General features: G+C 41.9%; 2 long non-coding RNA genes across 6 annotated transcripts in view; one reads left to right on the top strand and one right to left on the bottom strand.

The window, feature by feature from the left end:
* Window positions 1–13,404: 13,404 nt before the first annotated feature.
* LOC146766893 (uncharacterized) lies at window positions 13,405–17,682 on the bottom strand. Its single transcript, XR_014956527.1, has 2 exons — window positions 17,516–17,682; window positions 13,405–16,580 (listed from the first exon to the last, which is right to left on the bottom strand). It is a non-coding gene; the product is annotated as an uncharacterized LOC146766893 (long non-coding RNA).
* An 8-nt stretch (window positions 17,683–17,690) lies between these two features.
* Window positions 17,691–23,186, top strand: part of LOC110468399 (uncharacterized) — an 86,990-nt gene continuing 81,494 nt past the window's right edge. For 3 of the 5 annotated variants that reach the window (XR_014956521.1, XR_014956524.1, XR_014956523.1), the window contains exon 1: window positions 17,691–20,210. This is a non-coding gene — a long non-coding RNA (uncharacterized LOC110468399). Of the gene's footprint in view, window positions 22,027–23,186 lie in introns of all 5 variants that reach the window. The other 2 variants (XR_014956522.1, XR_014956520.1) reach the window with 2 other exon arrangements.

The raw sequence follows: 23,186 nt of genomic DNA, 5'->3' as shown, positions 1-23,186 counted from the left end.
ATGTGAGGAACTCCTAGCAACAGTCTCATACAGTACTTCCAGCTGCTGTGTGTTAGTTTCTTTGAATTCATCTCCCTTTGTTTCAGGAGGGTCTTCTTGGGAACCAGGTCACAGTCAACAGGCCTAAAACCAAAAGGCCACATTCACATTTGTTGAAACACCAAGGTAATGATGTTATAGGTGGTTGAATTGGTCCCCAAGAACTCAAAAGTGGGGAAAACCTCCCAGAGATTCTTGAGCTTGTAATCCCTCATGGGAATGATCAGCAGTAACGAAGAAGGAGGAACCTCAGGACAACAGAATGAAAGGGAAAAATGTTTTCAAATCTCATAATCTTAAGGCAGGGGGGAAAGGCAGTTGGGGAAAATTATGTAAAACAAACAGACATCACACAAAGTACAATAAGAAGAGGGTTGAAAGAAGGTAAGATGGATAATTAAGCAATAAGACACGACAGGCTGTGTGTTTCTGTGTGATTATTGTATGCCTGCTATGATGTTCTTTAGGAGCAAATTTTTGCTGCAGTAGTGCTAGAGTCACTCCCCCAGGGGCAGGCTGGCAGGAGAGTCTAATTGCTGTTATTACAAAATTAACTTTGAAATTAAAATAATAATAATAATGATGATAGAAAGAAAAAAGGGACAACCTCTCTTTGCACAGTGTTGTTTGTTAGAATGTGTGATGGGAAAAGAGATGACATCACCCAGGGCTGATCATCAGAGAGAGGGCAGTCACATCACTGGGAGCTAATCCCTGGCTGCATTCTGATTATGTGCTGGCTCTTGCATGGCTTTACTCCTTTCTCTCTTTCTCATTCTTTGGCCTAGGCTGCCTGTCTTCAGGTACATCAGTCTGCCAAACTAACTTCTTTTTCTGTCAAGAACTTCTATCTTTTACCCCTTTTTGAAAAATTGTGATTTTGCTCCTAGTCTTATTCTTTTTCTCAAATCTGGTAAAAACCCCTGAACTAACCAAAAAAACACCCCCCCCCCCCCCCCCCAGTTTGAGATGTGGAAAGTAATGCATACCCTGCCTATGGTCTAGGAAGCGTGGTATTTCTTTGTTGTTTCCTCCAGAAAGATTCTTTTTTTCTCCTTCTACTTTGCCACTTCAATCTCCTACATACCCATGTCCTTCAGCAAACCTTGATTGAGGGTCGATCTCTGCATTGAATGGGAAGAAGATAATATGCCAGAAAAGAAGGGCTTGTCTTCTTTAACTGTGTAGCAGTGGATAATAATAAAACAGTTATTCAGACAGATGCTCTTACATGGTGTTTCATTAGCACTGAGCATCATTCTTTTATTCTCTGCTTAAATTGTTTGGGAAACTTCCATGTGAAATATTTTCTGTTTTCAAAACCAAATCTCTTATTCCTATGTCTCTAATGCCTTCAGGAATCCACATTTATATCATCTAAAATAAAAAAAAAAATTTTGATTTTTGCAAAGTAAAAGAGATTCTGAGATTTCCATGAGAATTAATTTCCTGTCCTTTGTATTTCTGATTTATTTAGTTTACTCCCAAGTAAACTGCTGGCCTAACATAGATTTCTGATCAGATAATGACTCAGGAACGTCTAGTTGCCTTGGATATGTCTATCTGAGCAACTCCACATTTAGAGTTTTGACACACCTTGAATTTTCCCTTAAAGGCAAAAATGGTTTGAGCAAAGAAAACAGACTTCCTCAAACAGCCCCTACTGTCATTCATCCCAGCTGAGACACCAACATCTGTTGGGAACCTCTATATCTTTATCTGCTGAGTGGTGGTATTAGGACTCTGCTCTTGATAGCTGCTGTAAAAACAGGAGACCAGCTATGACTGGATGAGACCCGGGTCAGCAGGAGAAGAAGATGCACAGAGAAATGAAAGGGCATACCCATGTTCACACCAGAAATAGTAGCAAGATCAGGATTGGATTTCAGTCCATCTGAAACTCAACCCATAACTGTGCCATTAAGGGATACTTTGATTCGTTGTCAGGGAACACGGGGGAGGACAAATCCAGCTCATTATTACTCTCTCCCAAATCAATCATGTTCATGTCAGTTATATTTATCAAAATGAAAAAAAAAAGGTCAATAAATCTATGTTATTGAAAATTTTTCTCAATTTAAAACCAAACCAAAACAACAAAACACAAAAAAAATCCCTAATAGCATAAGGTACTTGAAAAGTCATTTAAGTTCTATAATTTCATTGTACTTGCTACATTAGGAAATGAGTATTTTTTTTCACATGCCACTCCATATTATCATCATCATCATCTCAAAGGAATGAACCTGTGACCTTTAACATCAAAACCTGGACTCCATCCTTAGAATTAAGAAATGACCTGCAATACTTGTTATCCTTAGGTGACTCAAGCAGTGCAATGTATTATGATAGATAGATAGATAGATAGATAGATAGATAGATAGATAGATATAAAATTTTATCTATATAAACACATGCAGAAATGGATATGTATTGCAGTAGAAAGAGGAGAAAATGTATCTTAGGAGGGAAAGAAATTACCCAGGAGTAACTAAATGCAAAGCTGCTTATGCAGACATTTTCTTGTAAAGATATGGTCTCTGTCTGTGCAGTGAGTACATGCAGAGACTTGCTGTATCTAGATTGACAGCTCTGGCTTTATACATTTGTGGGGAAAAGTTTAACAGCATCACGAAATTACTTGGAAAAATTTTATGGATGGAATTGTAACTTCTTAGCCTCCCACATTTTCTAAGGTAAACTGAAGTGGGAAATTCTATAAGGCTGATAAACAAATTTCTCCCTCATGGACACTGTTAAGCCATCATGTTGAAGGGCTGGGAGTGGGGACTTATAGTCCCAATTTGAAGGGAGAAAGAAAAATATCAAGGTGATTATTTTCCTCTTCTGTGGCTGTAAAGAAGTTCCCTTGACCCTTTCCACACAGACCAGTCACAAGTAGTAAGAAGCAACATCCCCAAAATAACTAAAAATCAAGAAAGACACAGGGTTGTAGAAAGGAGGGGAGGGTGGGAAGAGAAGAAAAGTTCTCTAAATTGGTTGGAATAATCAGAGAAGTGAGTGCAGACAGATTATATGCTGAATAGACCTTCACAGATAATGAATGCAAAGAATTTTTTTCTTAGTGGGACAGTATCCCACCTGTTGAAATACTAACTTTCCACTTTCCAGGATCAGCTCCTTGCTTATCCCAGAACTGGTGTGCCAGTTGACCCCGTACATCTGCCCAGGCCAGTGCTACAAGGTGGAGATCTGACTTTCAATATGCTCAATTCATGACCAGGGTTTTTGCTGTCTTCCTCTGCCATTGGCCTCCCTCTAACATATCCCTAACCTCACCTGGAACCTTTAGAAAGCTCTAGCTCTTGGACTGAGGCATCTCTCAGGGCAGGCTTGAAGGTTCACAGCATGGTAGGGCATGTGAATTTGGTTTTGAAATGCTTCAGATCTGATGGATCTGCAGAGGTCACAGCTCACCATCTACCTCATCAAGAAAGTTCAGCTTGGTGCTGTGCAGGAAGAAGCTTTAAAAGCGAGCTGCATGTGAGGATAATGAAATGGATGAGTGGTAAGGCTGTTTCTCTCAGATGACCAGAGTGGTAGACACTGGGAATTTGTATATTTATTTCCAAATTCTGTGTTTATTTCCATTGTCTTCTGTTGTAAAATGATGGTCTCACTGCATCTCAAAGCAAAGAAATCAAGCTCAAGTATGCAAATCAAGTTCAGTGTACAAACCCTTCTATTTTTCTAACACCTTTGCCTTCAGGCACCTGGACATGGTTAATGGAAACATCCAGAGACCAAGGTCTTCAGGGTGTCCATCAGAAGTTCTTTGACCTGTTGCTATGGTGCAACAGGTGACAAACAGGTTTTCTCCATCAGATGATCCTGGAAGATGTGTCTCTACTCTTTGGGGAAGGTGAGGCAGAGAGAGCAGAATTGAGACCAAACCCAGTTCAGTGAAAAGGTGCTAGGATGAGCTGCAGTGAGTCAGTTGTATGTGGGATCTGCACAGAGGCAACATTACTGGAATGGCTGGTGCTATCCCTGCTGCCCTGGGTATGGAACCATGGGACCAGCAGGCTCTGGCCAGAAGGCAGGGCAAGAGATGAGGCAGGCATTGCAAGAGAAGACTTTCTCTCCTCACTTCTTGAGGCTGGAAATATCAAATTCTTACTGGAGAGAAAAATTATAAAGAGATTCCACCTCAATGTGGTGGAGTTCTAATTGCTAAAAAAGATACCCAGAGCAGGAAGCATTCAGCTCTCACTGACACCCCACTGCACCTACCCTCAGCCAAATTTTTCTCATGATTCTCAGGTCAACCGTGTATATGAGAGCCTCCATGCAACAAATTTTCATTTTACTCATTCAAGTGAATTTTTCTTTGCAAGCTTTCTGTGTAGCCCAAAGCCTACAGCTATTTTTGACTCTTTCTATCTTTCTAAGGGTGAGGCAGAGTCAAGTTACCTTGTCATCAAATTCTCATTTTGGCAAGAAGGGTGGTGGGGGTGAAGAAACAGGGACTTCATAGCAATAATCACTAACCAAAACACTTCAGAGTGCCTGAACTTGTTACTTTGTCTGTTCAGTTCTTCGACAATATGTCAAGCAGAAAGAAAACAGCTCAATTTTTCACAAGCCTGCTTGCTTTCTGAAGTTAACAACAACACAGCAACTTGTTTGAACTAGTAAACGGAGGGAACATGCTATTAATACCAGAGTCACAGTACCCCGTTCCCCACAACCCACCAGATGCCTGAATTTAAAGTGTCACCTCACGAATCACATAAGTTTCTATTGGCAAAATCTGGGTCTGTGTTCCAAATGCCCTAGAGGCACTGAGCTGTTCTTGCAAGGTCTTTGATATGGTCTGTTAGTAATATGGATCTAAAAGGCCATGTGTATTTATGAAGCATTAGTATTAATATAGCTCCTGTTCCCATCATTGTTTTATTATTTTTGTCTTATTTCTTTCTAGGGCAACTAGACTGCTCTGGAAACTGATGTATTGAACAAATCCTTTCACCTTTCTATCAGCCCAGTTTGGTATCCTGCCTGCTCCCTTGCTGGTAGGTGGTATGGCACAGCTATGTGCTCACATCAACACTGAAGTTTTTAAAGAAGAGTGATTCTGGGAAGAGTGGGATTCTGAGAAAACTGTAAAGGAAACCAGAATAAGCCCATTCTTTCTGGAATCTAGTTGTGGCAAATTTTAAATTTAAAAAATACTCAAAACCCCAAAATGTTTATGCCAAAACTTTCTTGGTCTTCATCAAAAAGTCAAAATTCCTGTGGAAAGAAGACACTTTTCAAGAAAATGTACATTTAATTGAAGTGTCAAAGCTTCAGTTTCCCAGTAAAGCCAGTGTTGACTACAGCTGTTGCAAAGCTGAGTGAGACTGGTGGGAAACTCCTCCTCCTCCTGCCTTGGGATTGTCCTGGGCCACTGGACTCGATACAAGGATCTTGCATGGTGGGGAGAAGAAAGTCAAAAGCTTTGCTCATCTGAGACATCAGGTAATAAGAAAGAGCTGAGCCTTGGTAGGGAAAGAAACTGAGAAGGCATTGGAGACTCAGGAGCTCATGGGCAGAGGAGAAATTGAAGGGAGGCAAGATGCCAAAGGGATGAAACAGGGGTTTATGTGGAGGGAGGCAGACCTGAACCCTGCTCTGGGTCTGGGCAAGTTCAGCCCAACATTTTGGGTCAGAGTAACCTCCTAAACAGGTCCTTTGTTCCCATGATGTAAAGCTTGCCCTATGACCTGTGCTTTGGTGAAGACATCCATTGCAGTCCCAGGAGCCTTTCCTTCAAGTCAGCCAAGAGCCTGAGGAAAGGAAAATCCATTGGCTCTAGTTGCAGAGACCTCATACATACACATACCTCTACATGAGGGTCAATGCCACTCCCAGGCATGCTGTGCATTTCTTCATTCTTGATGGTTTCTTTTTTCTTTATTTATTTTTTCTTTCTCCTTTTTTTTTTTTTCCCGAGATCTAAAATTAAGGAGTCATACAGATGGAAAACATCTGCCTGTTCTTTGTGCACAGAAAAAACATAACACATGGCAGGGATGATAAATAATAATAAATAATGACGATGATGAAAGCATTTGGAGAGGCACAACTGTTTGATTTGTCCAGAGCAAGCATCACACGCTCTCTGTCCAGGCTAAGAAAGATAAATAGACCACTGTGGTTTGTAATTTTGCAAACGGCAACACAATTTTGAGGCATTTAGGAAGAGCAGATGCTGAGCATGGCTTGACTTTTCATGGGTTTGCTCATTAGTGCCTAGTCAGAGGCTCCTCAGGTGTGCAAAAAGAGTCTGACTTCTCCTGAATGCAGGTCTATTTATGTATGAGTCACAAATCACTGTCTCTCCTAAAACTAACACAGCTAGGCCAAAGAATGACATAGCCTCCCAATGATGTAACATTCTATTTTCCACCTTGTTACCTAATACGGGGTTATGAAATTGAATCCAAGGGACAAGTCATATATTTACTTCCCTAAGGTTATCACAAAAAAGGGTAGCTTTTCACCCAGAAGACATAATTCTTGGTGTCTCTAAAACATCCATGCAGAAATCAGCTCTAATTGTATCCCTATGGATCTCACCTAGACTTGATCAGAGTCCACCTAAAGCTTCTTCCAGGGTTTGGGGGCTGCCTGGTCATCTCAGACTGGAGGTAATGATGTTGTGAAACCCAGTGAGTGTTATCTGATGGAGAGGGACAAAGAGGATTATTTAATGAGTTGTTGAGTTTCCAGACTGCAGGTGTTCTCCTTAATGTCTGCCATCAGGCTGGCGCTCTCCTGCCTTTGTAAGCAACTAAGCCCAAATGGCTCCTGAGTTTGGAAGGATCTGAAGCTGTGCCGTGTTTGCAGGCAGAATAACAGGCATGGCGGGGAAGGAGGGCTGTGAGCTCCCTGACAAAGGAAGGTCCATATCCACGTGAAGGAGAGCATTCAGTCAAGGGAGGAGATGATTCCTGTACACGTGCGCATGCAGGGCTGAACACTGATAAAGAAAATGTGTCAGGACCATGTGTATTTAGGGCTGACTGAACAATGTGACAGCAAAAATTTCACTGGGTGGTGATAGTCTGGTGTACCTTCAGACTTCAGCTGTTTGTGGGAAGTACCTCTAAGAGCCTAAAATCTCAGCTCCCAGGGCAACCATTCCGTAATGTCTCTACTAGGATGATCCACAAATGGAAATAGCATTGAAAAAGCCACAGCGCTAACTCACAACAAGCCATACTGTCTGTGTGTGTCTTTGTGTGCAACTTGCCAGTATGTTTGTGTGAATGTAAACACAGCATAGCATTTACTTTGTGTGCATGTGTCTGCTGGAATAATTGAAGCTTAAGATAAAAAAAAAAAAAAAAAAAAGGAAAAAATGCAAAGGAATTAAAGCTGAGCAACCCAAGAATGATGATGTAATGATATTGCAGCAGCAAAAGCAAAATGATCTGCTAAAAATACACCAGAGGGATCTAAATATTTCCATAAACAGATGGAGGTCGGAGCCCAAATGTAAGAGAAAAATGCAAGTAAAGGAAATTGTATTTGACAACCATAAGGGTCTTATAGTTCTTCTGTGTCTTTTATCCCAGAAGGTTTTTTTACAGATGCTCACACTTGGGCAAAAGCAGAGTCTGGTCCCACAATGCTTTACTCATGTGAGTAACTCTAATTTACGTTTGTAGACTCAAAGGGGCCAATGAGCAATACCTTGTATGAATTCTTTTAGAGTAGGCATCTGGCAGTGCTTTATAATGAAGGCTGCAGAGGAGTTTTCTCTTTAAACCTCTCTTTTATTAATTCTCATTATTTTTTTTTCTGTTTCAGAGCTTTTACATAGTCAGTTGAAGTTTTCCAAACATAATCCATGCCTCAATGTGAGTTTTATTCGGATGCATGAGGAAGAGCAGGTTCAGACTGACTGGAAAAATATGCTATCCTGTAACCAAAAAAGTTCAAGCCTCTTCCTCCCTATTTATCGCCCTTTTTGTCTAAACAAATGAGGAAAGGCTGAAATTTGCTTTGCTTAGTTGTCCTACAGGGAGACGGACATGATGATGTTTGGTGAAGTTTCAAAATCAAAAACATTCTAGGAATATTTTAAGTCTGTATGTTGCTGAAATCCTGAATCTGTTCTGCAGGGGTGAAATTCAACTGCTAGAGTAACGGTACCAGAGAGCTGTATGACATGGACTCCTTAGAAGCCAGAGCCTGTGCTCCAGCCATACTTTGATCTTGTCCAAGTTCACCCAGCTATGAGAGAACCTGACTTTCTGACCAGAAAACCAAAACCAGGTGTGATACCAGCTGTAGCATATTCCTGTGGACCATCTTGGCTCATGATAGAATTTAAGGAGGATTAAAAAGCATCATCATAACCTAACCCCTTTTGTGTCTGGAAATTGCAGTCTCAGTACTTGAATGAAGACTGAGAGGTACACAGGCTAGGGAACCTCGGTTCTTGAGCTTCTGCATCTCAAGTTCCAAGCAAGGATTAAACCTTGTGAACCCACACCAAGAGGCATTCTGATTGGGGGACAAACAACAACCCATTTTAAAGCTTCTATACAAATTGTTTTTTCTGGACAAAGCAAACTAGTTCTCTTTCAGGAAGTAAGAAATTTCTTTGGTTATTTTTGTTTGTTTTATTTTCAGCTCTTCATCATGTCTAATAATCAGCCTAGACAGAGAGGGGGAAAGTGTTCTTTCAAGCTGTAATCCCCCCCCCCCAACCCAAATATGCTGAAATGACTTACTTTGAAAATACTTGGCTTTAAAGTTTCACGTTTCACACTCTTCTTTCTAAGCAAACATCTGTCCAAACCAACATATTTCTAGGAAAATGCATTTCTTTTAAATGAAGCTTTTCAGTAGGAAAATATCTTATTGGAAAGAATGTGTTCTGATCTCTTTTTCAGACAAACAAGAGTGACCATTGCATACAGTGTTAGGAGGGCCACGCTGTCCCATCCAGCCTTTCCTGTGGATGCCTCCAGGCAGCTGAGTGAATATGATTTATACTTTGGTTTAGTTTAATCTTTGCTTTGTGCACTCCACAATTCTGCCTTGGTACATTGTATGAGTGCCCCAGTTTATAGGAGCTGGAACAGAAGCTGTGTCAGGTCCCTTCCAATCCAGAGAACTCTGTCATTCTAACCATGTCATGCCATACACAACAGAAGGTGAACCCATCAAATTCCATTAAACCTAATGTAATTTAACTATATTCATCATCATGATGGTGAGAACTAAGCACCTATAATTGCACACCCAAAGAAGGAGGTGGGGATTCTCAAATATGAGGCTTGAGGGCCTGATCACAAGACATTCATGTTAAAAGGACCTCAAGTTCTGTTTTTAAAATAATGAAAGATCAGTATAGTGATCTATGAAGATACCAGAGAAACCAGGGTTTGTCACTTCAGATGTTGTCTGATGACAAATCATAAATTTCTTTTTGGGGAATAGTAGATTCAAAATAGCATAGCTTCTTACTTGTTTAACATGTCCTGCAAAAAAACAAAGCAAACCAAATCAAACCAAACCAAAAAGCTGAAAAAAAACCCCAACAAAAACCTGCAATCTATACCACTATACACTTGCCTCATGTTCTATGCAAAGGCAGGAGAGATTTTTCTTCACCACTCTTGACAGTGACAGGAGAGGTCAGACCTCCTGCGTTACCCAAACCAAAATATTCCAAGCCTCTGCTTGATATTTTTGCTGTTGTATAGCTGAAAGTAATTTTTGTTTCACCTGTTCTACACTCTGAATGCCTTGTTTCCATATGGTGATACGCACCTTGTCTTTGCTTCAGGCAGCACAAACAGCCCTAGGAAGGAAGCTTTATTAAAACACAGCAGAAATGGGTTGGTGACGCCCTAAAGATTTGCATTGGGGAAGCCTTGGTTTGCTGCAGACAGCTCCTCTCCCTTTGCTATGTACTGAGGTAAACTCCCAGCCTGGGCTTGGCTCACTCTCCCTTGTGAAGAGTCACTGCTGATGTTGATTTATTTAGCGGTTGAGTGGTAGGTTTTGGAAGAGGCAGGAGGAAGCTCTCCCTTCCTGTTCACACACAGCTGTTCTCCTCTGAGACCCATCTGGATTCACTGGAGGACAACTGGCCTTTGCCAGAACTCTATCGTAGGCAGTGTTTACAGCTGTCCTGCATGGAGCACCGGTGTGTGGTCTGAAGCTATTGATGGAGAAGAGAGACAAGTGCATTCCACAGAATTTATTCCCTCCACAGCTTCCGGAGCTCCACAGACTCTGTGGTATCAGCTGTCACGACCCCCTGGGACCTGGGTGAAGCAGAAGACTGGCTGTGCAGGGCTACTGGTGCTCCTTGAAGGAGCTATCATATTGTGCACAAATTTTATCCTTTGGGAAGGACTTCAGGCCAGCCTTTGCCTTCGGAAGCAGCCAGCTCCTGTGATATTCGGAACCATAGAAAATATTCTCTGGCAGAGAGAAGCTGTATGTGTACAAGAACTCTCTGTGCCTGGAGAGATAAGGTAAGGGTTACAGGAGATTCAGGAATATGCCTTTTTTAAGAAACCTGCCAAGAAAAAAAGGCCCTGCAAAGTTTTCGTCTTTAAAACATAAGGACAAAATAAAAGTATCTTCAAAGCTTCTGATCTGGGCATATGAGAAGAGGCTGGGAGCAAGGAATTCACCTGTTGTAATGCTGTGTGGGAGTTCTTCCCTCACACATCCCAGCAGAGAGGGAAGCCCCACCCCTTAGCCCATTCCAGGTTATGAACAGGCCTGGTTTCAAAGTTGTTTGCACACAGAATTGTCCATTACTACTAACAGTACTTAGGAAACATGGAGCCAGCTGCAAAGTGTGGATGCCATCCTTATACTATTAGTGGTGGCATTGCCACACAGGTGGATTCAAGAGCTTTGAAACCTTTAAGCTCTCCAGGTCAGTGAAGCCAAGCTCCCATTACAGACAACAGATTGTCCCCAGTAACTTCTGCAGCAAACCAGCTCATGTTTGCTCTCACCAAAGTAGGCAGACGTGTTGCAAGCCAAGTGACAAATGGCTTATGTTTCCTTGGGATCTTCTGCCTAATACTGGGAAAAGGACACATAGCAATGAACCCGTTGTCTTTCTGATTTAGTTTTCATCTTCTCTCCATGTGTTTATGCTTTTTAAACCAAAGAAAGACTTTTATGATAGAGCTGGGAGATCTGGGGAAAATATTCTGGGTTCCTTGATTATTACAGTATCAGGACCTGGGACAACTGTGAAAGTTCATCCCTGCTTTCCCTGAACTTCATCCTACTTTATCTTGTTTTCCGTAGAGGACTGTAGAGTCCTTTACTGGTCCTCTCAGAGGAAGGCAAGGGCAAATTCCAGGATAAACTGGGAAATTTGTGGAGGCAAGCTCAGGTCTCCATAGCATGGAGTTGCAGTGGAGAAACTGGATCAGCTCTGACTAGGTTTATTTTTAGTTTAACTCAGTAAATTCCATAATGTGCTGAAGACATCTGAAGCACAATGACAATATGAACCTAAGTGAGTCTGTATGATGGAACTCAATGGATAGTCCATCAGCCAAGACAGAATCCAAAAGAACTTCATTTCTGTCTCTCAGGAGACTGTATGCATGACTCCTCTGGAGGTTTATCCATCTCTAGTTTAAACCACTCAGTTTCATTCAAGTGTGTCCAGTTCTGCTCTGAGTTACACCCACTGACCTGAGCAGAACCACATGAATGTTAGCAACAAAAAATGAACAAAGCAGGATATAACCCTCTTTCTTTTCCTTATACAATTTTCAATAATGTTACAAAAGTAAAATCTCAGAAATATGAGATTAGATCTGACATTAAATCTGGAAATATCTGTCCATATTTGACAGCATAATTCACCAAATGGAAAGATGGAGATTCTCCAGGATTAATAACATGGAAAAGTACATTATTTGATGTGATAAATATTTGGAAGGCAACTTTATTGTCAGGAGTATAAGGACCCACCCGTTACTTGGAAAATCAGGACAAAGCAACAGAATATCTCACTTTAAGGAAAAACATCAAGGAGAAAAAAGGAAGTTATCCAAGAACTGGGGAGACTTGACCAGGGCCTGCAGGGATTTTAAGTTGCAAGACTGTTTGTTGTTTGAACTGAGTCACACCGATGTAACAGAGAATTTGTCCTTGGCAGCAGAACTGTTAAAATGGAGAGTTAATTCTCCCTCGTGTCAGCCCACTGAATCCAGGTCATCATGTCTTAATTAAAGTGTACATGGTATGAAATATCATTGAACGTCAATCCAGTTCCTTAGTGTGCAGAATGCTATGTTTATTTATGGGGTTTGGCAATCACTTCTGGAAAAAAAATAAAGATACTCAAATATAAAATTTACTTATTAATGGGAGGAAACCACCGTCATGCCGTGGATTCTATTCTCAGCTGGTTTGGTGAGATTTCTGCCTAGGGGTCATTTTTTTCACGAATTAAAGAGGTTCTTTGCTACCTCAGCTGGAGACAATTCGGTCTTACTGTGATGATGATGTGTGCATTGATAATGTCTAAGATGTGAAAGAAAAGACACTGCCCTTCTCTCTGATGAAAAAAACTAGAAGAACCACTTCTCTGGGTATCCACCCAGCCCTGGGACAGAATTCCAGCCAAACCTGGAAATTCATCACATTCAAAAACACTCCCTGAAGTTTGATACACAAAGGATGGATAAAGCAGCAAATACACTAGCTGTATATGTTGAAATATTACATATATCTAAGGAATAACTACTATAGTGGTCCAGCCAAGGAAAACAGCAGAGCAAGTCAGATTGGTAGAGATGGGATAGATAGAGAAAGTGCCAAAATAAATAAGGTTTGATTATGGCTACACGCTGTCCTCTGCCTCTAATTTTCTCTTGCAGGGAATTTCCTAGAAGAAGGCCAGCATAAATGGTCATGCCTAGCTCAATAGCTCAATAACTCTCTAAAGTTAACCCATTCCTGGTTTGTGGGATTGTGCCCTCAATTGGCTTTCAAACACAGTTATATACATCAGCTAAGTTCTTGGACAAAAAACAATTTTTGGGCAAAAAACCAGTGAATTTATTTTTCCTTGCTGAAAAAAATGCAATTAACAGAAAGGCACTTCTACTTGTCAAGTTGATGCTCTGCATTTTGGGTCATTTAAACCCAAGAGGAGTTAACCCTACAGAACACAGCAGTTACTAGAATGACCACAGAGATCACTTCCATATCTGGATCCCCATCACAACAATCCAAGAGGGAGATAGCAGCAGAGATCTAGGAAAAACCCAGGCACCTTACCCCACTACCGAAGAGTGTAAAATGCTTAATTTATCTTTCAGATGCCTTAGCTTGGAATTCTAGTGGGTCTTGTGTTTGTTTTTTTTTTTTTTTTTTCCTTTTGGTGTGTATGTGTACATGGTGGTTGTTGTTTTCATTTCTTTCTTTCTTTCTTTCTTTCTTTCTTTCTTTCTTTCTTTCTTTCTTTCTTTCTTTCTTGCTTTCTTTCTTTCTTTCTTTCTTTCTTTTTCTTTTTTAACTGACAGTAAGGAGAATACAGAAATTTTACCATGAGAGTTTATTTGAATCAGGTTCATTGTACTTGAGGGTCAGAGCTGAAGAAAACAATTTCCAGGAAAGGGTAAACAGAAGACCCTTGTACACTGTACCCTGTTGCAAGAGCCATACTTGCAACTCCTTGCAGGTGCCATGCTTGAGTCACAGCAAAGGAAAAAAATTTCTGGGACCCCTGTAACATTATAGCTTCACAGTAGCCTATAGAGATAAGCTGCAAGGAGACCAAGCTTAAACTTGTACAGGATAAGAATGTAGTCAGTTAATACACAGTCCATCTTCCCTCTGTCTCTGTCCAACCAAATTAAATACATAAAAAGAGACAGGTCTGTCTCCTAAAGAGCTTTTTTCTCAATAGTCTAAACTGAAATGAGAATATTAGAAGGGCAGGCTCAGGAATGATTCATTAACTGCAAAACAAGGGAAAATTCATACCAAATGTTCCTTGTAACTGCCCCGCTGCTTCCAGCAGCCTTTTGTGTATGCTGTAACTGTGGGGTCAAAGCTGGTGTTAAACTTTCCCATCATGAGGTCTATACACATAAGCAAGGAGACCATGTGCCTGTAAGATTCTCCCTGCAAACACCTAAATCCTTCTGTGCATTGCTTGGGTAGCCAGCTCCTGTAGTTGCCAGGTCTCCATGCATATTCAGACAAGTACCCGTGTAGGCAGGTAACTAACTAACTAGCTAGAACATGCTGAGGGAAGAGCACAAGACCATCCCCAGTGCACCCTGCAAATTCCAGAAATCCCCAGTGTAGGGAAAGTACCTCAGATTCACACCTGGGAATTTCCATGCTAAATGGTGGATTTTGTTCACAAAGTAAGCTGCACAGCCATTAAAGGTTTTGAGACTTTTGAGGCCTTTAAAATTATGGCCAAGAGAACTGAATCTCAACACCTAAACTGGGCATTGTAGCAGCTGCAAAGCCTGAGCTGAAAAGAATTATGGAAGAATCAGTCTGTAACACCTATGCCTGCTTTTTGATAGAGAAAAGCAACTCTCATTAAAAGAAGAGAAAATCCACTAAGCTCATCTTTAAACCCATCTTCCACCAAGAGTGGTGATGGAGGATATCCATGGCATATGAAATGCCTGCAGCCCCAACCCCTTCAAGTACAGTCCTACCAGAACTGCTGACATGTCTTCAGAGGGGGAGCTGCTAATGGAGACCTTATGTGACACTGCAGTTGTTTTACGCAAAAATCCATAAAATTATTAAAAGCTTCTGCAGAATCAAAGAAAACTCAAAATGAGAAAGGCCAACAGTTTTTTGGATCAAGCAATGTTGTAGCTCAAATCTTGTTGCCGGGCTTGCCTGCTTCTCTTTTCTCTTTTAATTTGTTCAGACTAGTTTGAAATGAGTCAGTGATGGTGCTTCCTCAGGAGAGCTATGTGGCTTCCTAGCTCTTGCTGTGAGAAACATCATCCTCATGTTTGGCCAGGCTTTTGTTCAACCCAAACCTGTACCCCTCCATTTTCTCAATAAACACATTGAAAGCCCCACACTTTTTTCTAATGTCTCCAGGTAGCTTCTGGGCTTTTACTATATTTTCCCATCACTGGGGGCACTTCTACATAGAGACCTCTGAACAGGCCTTATTTCTTGGCCAAGCAGTTTGGGCATATGAGATCCTGTTTCAGAAATCATGTACCTGCCTTACTGATCCAGAGTCTGGGGTAAGAAGCCAAGCTAGGAGGCAGGATATGGTTCCATTTGAAAGCAATATTGTGTTAATGCATATACACAGCTTTAGAAACGTAGCAGGGCTGTTACAGTGACATCTAAGGTTTCCCTAGACATTCCTGCTCTTTCCACCCTGTAATTTTATATAGTGAGCCAGTAAAATAAATGAACAGCAGACGTAGGAATCTGCCTGGAAATACATTGATCCCAGTACACTGAGGATCTGGACCTAGCTATAGGTCTTGCTTAGAGGCTGGTCTTCAACTTTTGTTGACTCATCAGCCCTCCTGATTTCATGTTGTCTGAAAATATAGGGGTTTAATAAATATATTATTATTTGTAGACCTTTTACAAGTAGTCCACAAATTGGAAGTGAAGCCTATGGAGGTAGTTTATAATTTGGCCACTCTGCCTATTTTCTTCTCGTTTTGTATTGAAGACTTCACAGGGTTTTAAGCTGGTGATTAAAACCACTGCAGCAGTTTTATTAGCCCTGCATGCCATCTTGTTCTACCCATGTTATTTACTTATGCTAATTGGTCAGGTATTAAAGAACAAACACAGCAATTAATTAGTGGTCTGACCAGAATTATAAAGAAATAAAAGCTTTTCATGGGTGTCAGATTTGAGTCACTCACAGAAGCTTGCAGAGTGAAAAAATGAAGAATGAATCATGGTCAAAAGAAACATTTTCAGCCACGCAGTATGGCATCCAGATGTGTGGGAATTGACTACACTTTTAGTTCAGGGCACCTTCAGTCTTCTAACAGGCATTTATTCTCTCACAGGGCCGGGTTTCACAGGGAGCAGCAAACCATGGAGAGACTGTGCTATTCAGGGAAGCTGGCTTGATGTGGTGACCTCAGGTGTTCAGGTAGTTCATCTTGGACAGAGGAAAAACACCTTGCCCTTGAGGCTGGACTTGCACATGACTTCCTGTCTCAGATGTCCCTGGATGAATTTAAGTGTCTTCTTTACTGAAAATCTGGACTTACAACTTTGGAATTGACTTTGTGCTAGCAAGGCAGCTTATGAAAAGGCAGCTTTCCTGTGGTGCCTGGTGGCATGGGGATGTCACATCTGGGGGCTGATGAAAGTAGCTTTGTCCTTCACTAGTTTGTGCCATGCAAACACCAGCTTAACCTGTCCCTCTCGAGAATCAGAGCCATTCAAAGTACATGCCAGTTTTAATGTTTTTTGTCCACTGTCCTTGGTGGCCTTTTGGGAAAATGATTTCTACTCCATAATTGTGCCACAGAAGGATGGTTAGAATCCATCTTTTTCTGAAAACATGGAAAGTGTTAGTGAGGGAAGGCAGACAAGTGCAAACTTGCACTGAAAATGCAAGTATCCATTTCTGTATGCAAAACCCTTACAGTCACCAGCTAACACTTGCAGCTCAATACATGAACAGCTCAGAGGTTATTTGAGGTTCATCAAAATGCTCCTTCTTGGCTTCGTAGTCCATGACTCCATTACAGAAAGATTTCACACCCTCTGGTAACCAATCTAGGCAGATAATGAGTCACCCCTGAGATAACAACCAGTGATGCCCAGGAGTGAAGAGGATTTCAAGTAGAGACTCCTGGTGGCTGCAGACACCATGAAACTGAATGATGAGAAATCATGCAATATAGATGCATACAGCTCTGTGAAATGAATACAGCTCTGTAAAATGAACAAGGTTCAAACATTTGGATGTTACATTTTTTGGCTGCTCCAACTTAGAGTCTGCAGAACCTCTGGTGAGCACTTGAGCACACTGCTGTCACTCTAAAGCAAAACCATGAGGAGAACCAGAGGAATCTGGCACGTACAAACATCACCGGATATGTAACAGAGTAATGACCTCCCAAACAGCTGAGAGGAGCAGCAGATCTCATATTCACCCAGAGAAAGGTTGCTAGCCCCATCTATTGCTACCATTGCTGCTATTGTTATTTTTAATTGTTCCTTTTTGCCAGGGTGTTCTCCAGCCAAATGATACATTCTAAAGGATAGCATGGCATCAACAGAGCTGCCAGTGAGACAGCAGTGAGCACATCAAGGAAATGTTTAAGGGGTCCCTTCCTCTTACTTTTGCTGCACAAGCTGTTTGACAGCAGTGAGCACATCAAGGAAATGTTTAAGGGGTCCCTTTCTCTTGCTTTTGCTGCACAAGCTGTTTGAGGAGACAGATCAGTCAAGGAACTGAGAAACATCAGAAAATTAGACTAACCTCAGAACTGAAGCACTCAGCAGAAAAGAGGCCAAGAGGGAGGAGGTCTCAGACACTTGAAGTTATGCCTGAGGTTGGCATGAGTCAAGCAAGGGTTGCAATGTGAAGGGTGGAGCTGAACCTGCCCATTTTGGGAGCAAACTTCCTCCTACCACAGTCATTGTTCCCTATGCTGACAGCTCCCCCAAAGATCACCTCTGGAGCAGTGTGGAGTTCCCCTTACTAATGCTGGGAGCTGAGGGCACTCGGTGTGGTGCAGTAAAGAACAAAAATAACAGGTCTCAGCTCTGTAAGTGACTTCAGATGATGTGGGCCAAAATAGTACTAGAGAAATAGTACTTCTTAGAATAGTGCAGCTGTTCTGAACAATGCTTACGTGGATGAGAGAGCTGCTATGACTTCAGCACTAAGAAACTTTGCAAGCTTTCTGTTTCCTGTTTTGACATTGACATTGTTATTAACAGCTAAACAGACATGAATTTAGGGCAGACCTGAAACAAGGCCTGAATTGAACATGAAATTTTTTTTTTCATTTTACTGAGATAGGATTCCAGAGAATCTAATTCCTCTTTCTGAGGGATATTCCTCTCCTTTTACTTCTATTTAGCTTGTTAGCAGAAGAATGGGACTGAATTTGGTCCTTCAGTGTGGGCATACCCTGTTCAACCTGAGAAGCATGTAGCCCCATTGTGGGAGTGGGACCCAGGCATTCCACATGATCTGTTTGAAATGGATGAAATAAACTCTATAGAACAGGGAAAACTACAAAAATTACTGATACTGAAATTTACTTAAAATTATTTTTCTTACCATTGTGAAATGCATCCAAGAAGGCATGTAATGAGCATGGGAGAAATAAGGATTTTGAGGGTTTCTTCAAAAAAGGCAAAATAGCTCTCCTCTCTGTGTTGGGCAAAAATACTCCCAAATCTGCCCAAGGAAGAAAATCTACAGAATCACAGGTAATTTCTTGATGGCCCTTGATACAGCCATTAAATATGCCTGACATTGTTAGTGTATAAGAGCTGGTGTTTTTGCAGCTTGTAGTGGCATGGCTGGAAGCCATATATAGAATTATATAGACAGGATGAAATGTTTCCAAGGGAAAACATGCACAATGAGAATATGCTCTGTTCTTCCCTAAAGCAACAGGCACTGTTGCCAAGCTATGCTTAGTCAAGCTGCTGTACGTACCAGGAAATGGGCTGTCTTCCAATGTAAAGCTATAAAACAAGACAGATAAAAGGGGTTGAAATAAAAATAAAGGGAAAGTGGAAACTTTTTTCCTTGCTTATATTTCTCCCTAGACATGGCTAGCCTTTGGAAGATGCTGCCATTATTATCTTCACCACGGCATCCATGAGCTTTCACCATGCCAGGCTCTGGTTTCAGTGGCCCTGCCCATCTCCTGCAGCTCAGCAGGTGAGCACCCGTTCCACATGCCTGAGTAGCAATTTGCAGGTGGCTCCGAGCAGCATTGCTGAGCCAGTACCCAGTGCCTACCTAAATGGAAATGAGAAATTACTCCCCTGGAACAGACCTCTTTTATTTCATGGCCTTTCATCAAGTTCTGAAAGGAAAAAGTGAAGATATTGAAGAGTAGCTGTAGAAGGATCATGTCCCCTGCCCATGCTTCAGTTTCCCCATTATGTGTTGGGTGAGAATATTTCACCCCAGAGCACTGCATGGGTGGAACAGTCACTAAGTGCACAGCTCTGTCATCACCACAGGTACTAACACATCATTGCACATATTGCTGTGTCTTCCCTCAGCCTTGATTGAAATCCAGGATGAAGTAAAGGGACACACACACTGCACACAGACATTCACTCCCTTCCTTCAGAGCTTAAGTGTGACAAAAAGCAATTCTTTGCTATTAACTGCAACAGGTCCAGACAGTGAAAATGTTTTTTTATGGATGATGATGCCATCAACAACAGGGAGGTAGAATGCTCTATTCCCAACATTTCTCTATTCCCCCCCCCCCCCAATTAAAATTTCCATTTGAAAATACCAAAAATGGCACATTTTATCAATGCCAAAACATTATTCTAAAATATTAAACGTAATAATGTAAATATGGAATAGAAAGTATCAATACACATGGTACCTTATGCCTAAACATAAATGTAAGCTGGACAAAAACAAGCTGTGAGTGAAAAAATTGAAAAACTTGGAACAAAGTAAGATTTTCTTGCTGCTGTAGCAGCCTGACATTTTTCAGTCACAAATTTACTCAGTGTCACATGTTCCCAAGAAACATTTTGCCTTGAAATGTCTCTTTCCAATGGAAAACAGCTTCTGTCACAATTTTTTTTCAGCCAGCTTTGACTGTGGCCAGCAAGGGCCCATGGGGATCCTCTGGGGAGAGCTCAGTGTATTTGCTTGGGAGTACAGCATGCCCTCAAAAGATGGTGCTACAGATTAAGAATAGACAGCATGGGGCTCAACATCTCTGCTGCAAAAATGAGGAGGATGATGATTTTTTTCTTTAGCATTGCTTCAGGACAATGCCAGGATATTCTGAGAACATGTGTCAGCACTGCTTTCTAAAACCTGAAGCACAGGCACACATGGGCTCATACTGAGGTCTGACATCTCAAGATGCACAATCCTAGTGGAACTGAGAAATGTTAACTAGAACAGAAGAGATTTTGAGCCATGGAATTGGCAAACTCAAGGACATGAAACTCTGGTAAGGGAGATTACTTGAGCTGTGTTTTGTTTATGGATGTGCATACCTGTGTTGCTCTTATCTGTATTTGGGACTTTCCTGAAGTCCTGTCTCAAGCAGATTTTCTGACATCAGTTATGGTTGTGCTCCTTAACTGCCTGTCTTAGGGGATGACTAAGAACATATTCTGGATTTTGTGCTGTAAAAAGCTGCAAACATTTGACATTTCCACTCCTTGTCCCTCTCCACTATAGCACTAAGGAGTTTTCTGGAGATGGAGGATAGACAGATTCATGTCATACTTAACCTTTGTCTCCCTGCAGATGTGTGAGTGGCCAGGATGTGCAGAGCCATGACACAGAGTGAGGGTAGCCAGTGGAGGGAGATGAAGGTGGGGTCATTTCAACAGTTGAAGCAGGAGGCAGCACAAATTCAGTGAAGTCTTTCTTCAGGGTAAATGATAGGAGGAAATAAGGCCTGCTCCTTCTCAGCAGGACTTCCTCTGCTCTGGTCAGTGTCAGGCATGAAGTATAGAAGAAGTGGAGATGCCTCTCCAAATTGAAGGCATTTTCAAGAGCCTCAGAGATTTCCAACTTTACTGTTGAAGAAGAGGATAGAAGATGATTTGATCAAAGTCTTCATGTGAAGGTTACCCTTGGAAATCCAGCTCCAGCTGGCAACAGCCAAGGTGGCCCCGATTGCCTGATCCGCAGGTGAGGGAAAACTGAGCAAGAATCCATTCCAAATCTGGAACAAATGGCCCTACTATAGTTAGCACAGTGGTGTGTCCTCTCTGAGGTTGGTTGGAAAGTGATAAAAAGCACACAGGAGAAGGTGTAAAGCTGAGGATTCCTGTATGCTGACAGTGCAGGCAGAGAGGCAAGCACAGCAAAAGACATTGATTTGGTGGAGCTGCTATAGGTTTGGGCATGGGCTTATTGCAAAGATATGATTTACATTTGGAAAATAATAAATACACTTGCCTGTGGCTTTCTCACTTGCACCTGTGCTGTGCTACCATGGAAGGTAGTGTGGTATTCCTTTAACAGGTTTGTGAACCCTCCCCCAGCACTTAACATCTCTCATTTTTGAAGCTGCTGGGAGTAGGACAGCAAAGGGGAATCAGGAAAGTGTTTTCTGGGCTGGATGCACACCTGGTATTTCTTGTTCATTTAGCTGTCAAAAGCCCCAGCATGCACTTGTAAATGCAGGTGAGATGCAAGATTGGAGGTGAGGAGCTAAGCTTTGCTCCCTGTGAGTTTGACTTCTAGCCTGATGTCATTATGAAGGTTTATTCTGTTTGTTCAATTTAATCTGCCAAGCCCTCCCCCCTCCCCCCACCCCCCCCCCGCAAAAATGCCCTCAGACCCTCAAATCTGCCTACTATTGCAAAATCAGAGCTTGTTATGATACTGAAAGACTACAGAAACAGATGTGAACCCGTTATGAGGGAAGGGTGACGGATGGAATTTCACTTAGGAGCGACTGAATCTGTTAAAAAAAAAAAAGAAAAGAAAATAAGAACAGCTCTAAGAAAATGCAACCAATAATTAATACAGGGATTGAGCTTGCTTGAGGCTACCTGGAGCCCCAGTGCTTAGCTTAGGAGAGAGAAAAGAGGATTAGGTACTTCACTTGTAAGAACAGCACCCATAGCTCCAGCAGATAAGATTATCGCTACAAGGGCCCTGTGCCTCCTGCCTGGTGGCGTTGACTGGCGGCGTGACTCCAGCTGCGTCCACACGCCCACACGGGAGCACAAGGAGCGAGGTGCTGCAGGCAGGGCTGCTTTCCTTGGAAAACTGAACTGATCCCTGCAGAGGCCAGAAACTGGGAGGTGAGTCTGTTCCAGCAGGGAAGCTGCTGCCATGGAAGGGTATGGGACTGATACTGCCTCCACGTCTGCGCACATCAAAGGGCGTAAGAGTCTGGAACAGACTCCTTTTGGTGACATTAAGTAGCAGCATGAACTCAGACCAGGACAGAGTAAATACGTGTGTGTGTGTGTGTGTGTGTGTGTGTGTGTGTTTAACACAGCATATAGGCAAACTCAAGAACTTTGCAATAGGACGTAGCTACAAGAACGTTTAGCCAGGTTAAAGGGAAAACAGAAAGTGTCTGAATTTTCTGTTGAATACAAGTCTTCACAGTAACTGGAATGAATTATCATGATTTTGAAAGAGATTTTAGACTTATTAATACCTAGTGCAGGCCAATATTGATTATTAAAGAGTAGACAAAGACCTAACTTAGGATCTGGGTTTGTTTCATCCTATGAGGGTAAATTATAACATTTTACTCCTTTCTGGGGCTGCTGACTGTTTGAACTGGGACATGGCAATAGACTTTAGTTCTGCTATTATCTGTGATCCTATGAAATAATCTGCCCTATCTCTCTAGAGAAGTCTGAACTGCATCATCTATGGTATGTGATATGTTTCAATAGTCTCTCCCCAGGGAGCTTCTTGCATTTGTCTGGCTCTGCATCCCCAAGACACATCACTGGTGGGAATTCTTCATCCCACTGACAAAACCTTTCCTTGATGTCATGGTGCTTACTCATTGCTTGGAAACCTGCACATGCTTTGCCCTCCTAATCAATTTTTAGAAGTGGCTTAGTGCCATTTACCCTCCCTTGATCCTTCCAAAAAAAGCAATTCCTTCCCAGTTGGGCAGTGCTGTCCCCCTTTGTCCAGCAAATTATTTATTTGTAATTTTTTTGAGGACACAAAAGTCTCCATCCAGATCCCCAGAGCTATATATACTTGGTGTGCCTTGTTCTCATATTAGGGCTTGCAAATAAGGAAAACATCTTGCTGTGCTGGATCAAGCATTTCACAGCATCGTGCCCTGGCTCCCAAGACAGTTTGTATTATTGGCCAGCTGCCTCTGCACATGGGTCTAGTTGCATCAGCCCCTACTCCTGCTCAGTAGTCAATGGGCCAAACTCTGTCCTTACTTGGATCCAGGGACAGTCTTAGTGGAGTTGCAAAGGTA

This window comes from Lonchura striata, chromosome 7 (assembly GCF_050655825.1).
Source record: "Lonchura striata isolate lonStrDom1 chromosome 7, ASM5065582v1, whole genome shotgun sequence".
Taxonomy (NCBI): domain Eukaryota; kingdom Metazoa; phylum Chordata; class Aves; order Passeriformes; family Estrildidae; genus Lonchura; species Lonchura striata.
Note: the sequence above shows the minus strand (reverse complement) of the source record. Positions and strands in the feature narration are given on the sequence as shown.